A 5,363-nucleotide genomic window follows, 5' to 3' on the forward strand; every position below is an offset into this window, starting at 1 on the left:
TTTTTTTTCATCATTATAATTAATCAATGTGGACAAGTCAACCCATCACCAATCCCGTTACTCCCGAACATATACCACAAGGAAATACACGCATTTCATACACTTAACAAGAGTTTAGAAATCCACTTGCCTGAATCAAATAAGAATTTACTCCGGAACTTGAGCCTTCCCTATTCGTTGAACTTCCAACTCAAAGAAATCTATTCAAATAAATAATCACAATAAGATTTTATAGATTTGGGCGAGTTAATAGGTCTAAGTTAGACATATAGATTTGGTTTTGAAGCCAGAAACTGCCACAAAACCAAAAGTATAACTCGTGACTCACAGATATCTTAGTCTTCTATCCTTCGTTCCAACAAAATATTGACTCAGCATAGAGGAACTCCGAGATAGTGACTGTATTATTCCTTTTTGTGCCCTCGTTGTACCTGTTATCCAACATTTGTACATAGCTCTATACAACATTCCTCTCAGTTGTACAATCTGAAGAGAAAGGATCGTAGAGGGTGTGCCTGCCACAGCCCCCTCTGAAAAATCTCTTCCTGTAGACCCATTTGTCTTTACTGTTCAAAAGCCACAGTATTACATTAATATTATCACAAGTCCACCAAGAATTCCTAAACTTTAGTACCATTCTCAAGCTTTGATTCTTTGTGCTTTGGTTTATGTGGGGAACTCAGAACAGAAAGGGAATGTGGTTCCTCTCTTTGACATTTATTTGTACTGTTCAATGTGTAATTTCCAACCTTTTAGTTTCTGTGCCACCGCATAGCTTTTTCATGACATCCCCAATACACGCCCACCAAACATCTGTATACAAAATTCATCCTTCACTTCAATGATCCTTCTTCCACAACAATTCAACTGCTATTAGAGTCAGTTTTGCTTGTGACTTTGGGGTCAACATACTGTACAATTTTTCAAGGCTTTACCAATGAATAGCTATTTTCATAGGCTTCGTTACTAACTCAGTTGGCCGGTTTATTTGGTGATTTTATTAGCTTCTTATCTACATCAGCCCTTCCATTATTGTGGATAATTTTCAGAGTGATTGCTGCGGACAAATCTGCATTATGTATTATATGTGACAAACCCTAGTAACTTATTTTTGATAAATATGGATCAAATATTATAAGGTGTTAAATAAATTGTCACTTTAGCCCATTAATTATCAATTAAGTCAATTATCTACAATTACTCATTAATTAATTAACTCAAGTTAAAAGAATAATAATAAAAATTTAAAAATGACCTTCCGGGTCATTACATTATCCACCACTAAAAATCATGTTCGTCCTCGAACATAAGGTGAAAGAAGAACGAATAAACGATGTTACCAAGCTTGAGATATAATTTCCATTATTGTTTTTCTCTCCAAGTGAGCTCATCCTTAAGAACATTTCATCAAAGGCAACTACTAGAAATTGAACTTTCAAATCAAACTTTTGCATATAATATTACCAAGTTACAAACTAACCCAATAATCCAATCGAACCAAAATTCTCTAGAGCACAACACACTCATTAGGATGAATCTTTCCTCACATTACCAAGATAACATTCTATACCGGCTACAATCAGAATTGAACCTAAACTAACCACCACATACTTATATTGCACAAATCATAACATATTTTTTTTTTATTCAAGATTCCCTTCTCACAACACGATCTTCCTACAAGCTTAAGTTAATTTAATTTAAAAAAGATCAGGTTAATAGGATACTCATTAAGGGAGAATCAAACTTATATAACCCAAAGAACATTAAGATACAGTAAGCACCCAGTACACTCTATGATGCATATTCTTTAACAACACTACCGGACAATCAAAACTCACTCTTCACGGTAGCTCTTCTATGAGTTCTCATAAGTAAGGTTGTGCGTTTAGAATCACTAGTATACTTTAACTATCAAAAACAACATCGATCTTTCATAATTGTAATGAATAAGTCTAACCAAGGTTGTCATCCCACCAAGAAGACAATCACAGGATCGGTACACCCGATCCACCACTAGAGATTCACCCATAGATATGAAAACACATGTAGGTATAGGTAGCGAATCACACTCCAAACCATATTCAAAACGAATTAGATGACCATATAAGAATATGCAAAATCAAAGTCGATATAACACTTGATACTTCTTTGATAGTGACCATATCAAACATTCTTATTCATCTTACTCTATTTATATAATTTTTATCCACCCACAATCAACTAGTCTGATCTCCATTACAATCTCACAAAACCTCAATTTATCAAACCCCACATACTTCTCATAGTACACCACTAAAGTCAAAACTCCCAATACTAACAAACATCATAAATACACCAATCATTTTCTTACTCTCAAATAGTCTCTAGTTACAAAGTCTTCTTAGCAAGCACATTATCGCCTCCAAATTTTTTTTTTAACTATGACACCTTTTTTTTTTCGTTTAAGCATTTCATGACAAGTACAAGTCACCCCCAAGACTGATAATACTAATTTTAAATCAAAAAAATACATTACCATCAAAACACAACATTTGAATAACACTCAATTCAACTCCACAGAATTCTTCAGATACCAATTTTAACTATCAGTCAACCATCATATGCCTCATACCAACACAAAAAAAAAATCTTGGTCACTCCAATAATTCGATACCATAAGCTCAGAACCTATACTCACTATCAAATGCCTATATAACACATCATAATAGTTTGTATCGTCCCATAAATAAATAGTTTAAATCTCCTCAAATCCTCATTAATTATGTAAAACTGTAGGTCCACACCGTTGATCATAAATAAATTATCTATCATAATGGGAACAACTTAGCTCCACATAAGAACACATAATTGTACACACCTCAATGTTTTTAACATAAATTAAAATTCAATCTTCATAAAAATTGTTGATAAATTCCTAATAAGTCTATACCGAATAATTCACATCCTTAGTCATATTAGAACTTGTAAATGAAAAATTTATACATCCTTCAACTTCTAACCAAGACTCTACATGAGAGGTCTTATTCTTCACATCTCTTAAATTCCTCCCATGGTGCTTCTAACTATATTGAAATCTTCAACATACCAATTTTTTTTTCTTTTTTTTTTTTACTCGCTTACCAATCTTATTCTTTGACCAACAACTCATGATATTTTTACGTCATCCTCTAAATCAAATCATTACGTGAAATCCCATTTAGGCATAAGAATCAAAAGTAACAAAATTTACTAAAATTATTTTTAAGTCCGTCCAAATGCTTTATATTTAATGTGATCAATCATTTCTTACCCATTTCCAATTCATACTTTGACAAAACACAGTACAACAAATCTAAACTCACAGTGAAAAACTTGAATTTTGAATCTAACTGTGTGACCTAATCCTTTTATCTATTGACATTAGCTCATACATTGAAGATATTTACAAATTCAAACATCTTAGCTTATTATTGATCGCCTCTCCATCCTTGTCATATCTTTCGCTAAAAATTCTACCATACTCATTATCAAAGTCAAAACCACAAATGATCTAATCATCATACTCAAGCTTAACGTCTTACACTTTTTCTCAAGTTTTATGCAATAGTTCTTTTTTCTAACCAATCTGATGATCTTGTGACACTATATATTACCATAACCTGAGCAAATCAGATGAAATCACGTATCTCTGAACTCAATTATCCATTCTTTCTGACATCTTTGGCCCTTACAATCTGAGTAAGCATCCTTGTTCTCACCTCCTTCCAAAGGTTGAACTACATCCCACTAATTCATTCCATTATGACTTTAGCTCCTTTCAGTTCTAAACGAGTGACATCCTAACTCCTTGTAAAAACTATCATACAACTATGTTACTCGCAAAATAGTAGTAAATCATAACTCAGACATTCTAAAGTCACCATTATCATACCAAAGTCTTTTAACCAACAACACTTATCATATAGTTGTATTCAAATCACAATCCATCACAAACTCTGATTATCACTATCCAGTCAGCCTTTGTCATCACCACAAAGTCAACCTTGTCATCGACATGACATCTCGAACCAAACTATATCAATCAAATTCAACAGACTAACTTATATTTATAAATATTTTCTTACTAAAATTTTCAATTGCCTTCACCCAAGTATACTCGTTGGGATTTCCTTTACATATATGTTTATCATTCCAATATTAATCCACTCAATTAGAGCTTATGATAAAACGTGTATTTAGAATCTTAAGGATACACTTTATAACATATACACATTAATATCAATACCAAAGAACCACCACTAAAAGCATTCTTATAAATAACGCTTAACACATCCATCCGTACTAACAAGCTAGTTGGTTTCAAAAATATGAATTCCACACCAAATCTTATCATATGAGCATGTAATACAATAGATAACTCCTTAACTAGTTAGTTTCACACTTGAAAATCGACATATTCTTTTTCAATATACCACTAGTACCACATTGTGAAAGTCTGTTACATCCACCACTAGAACACATCATACCTACCGAGAAGATTGTACCCAAGTAGCCCACACATTTTTTTTTACCTATCGAAATACTTTAAAATATTATCAAATTCGCTCCATATCTAGCCCAAGCTATATGTATTCTTTCGTAGGACAGGTCGATAACAAAAGTAAGACACTCCATAATTCTAGCAAAGTACCTATCAGTACCACTGTAATAGTCTCGTATCATGGCCTTCTTTGCTATACACTCAATCTATGAAACCACAAAAGAGATTTTGACCGAAAAAGCAACCCATTAATGGTGTGACAACTATATCAACTGTATTTTTCAAGGTTACACTATTATTCTATAGCCAACTCTTAAAACATTTAACTTCTAATTGTCGAACCACTCAAGATATTGCTTATACCAGATAAGTACTATATTTGTTTTTACTATGATAACTAACCTTACTCAACCCCTTCAAATATGATCACACATTCATTTCATAATTATATCATTTCCACCTTAATACTAGATCTAACATGAAACCAATACACGACACACCAACTATTCACATAAGGAACTACGCACGAGTCGTCACATAAATGAGAGTGAATGGAGTGAAGCGGTAACAATCAAAATAAGACCAAGTACGCACGATAAAGATCCAAGAAGTGAAAATTTTTCCTAAAAGTCACTATAGCCTCTCGAAGATAAGTACAGACGTCTCCGTACCGATCCTCGAGACTCTACTTAGACTCGGCTTGTACACACGTGAGACCTATGAACCTGGGGCTCTGATACCATTTTGTCACGATCCAAAATTGGGTGTGATGACACTCGTCTTATCCCACCAAGACAAGTAAGCCTAAAACTCAACTATTACAATAAAAATGCGGAAAATT

This window comes from Solanum pennellii, chromosome 5, assembly GCF_001406875.1.
Source record: "Solanum pennellii chromosome 5, SPENNV200".
Taxonomy (NCBI): Eukaryota; Viridiplantae; Streptophyta; class Magnoliopsida; order Solanales; family Solanaceae; genus Solanum; species Solanum pennellii.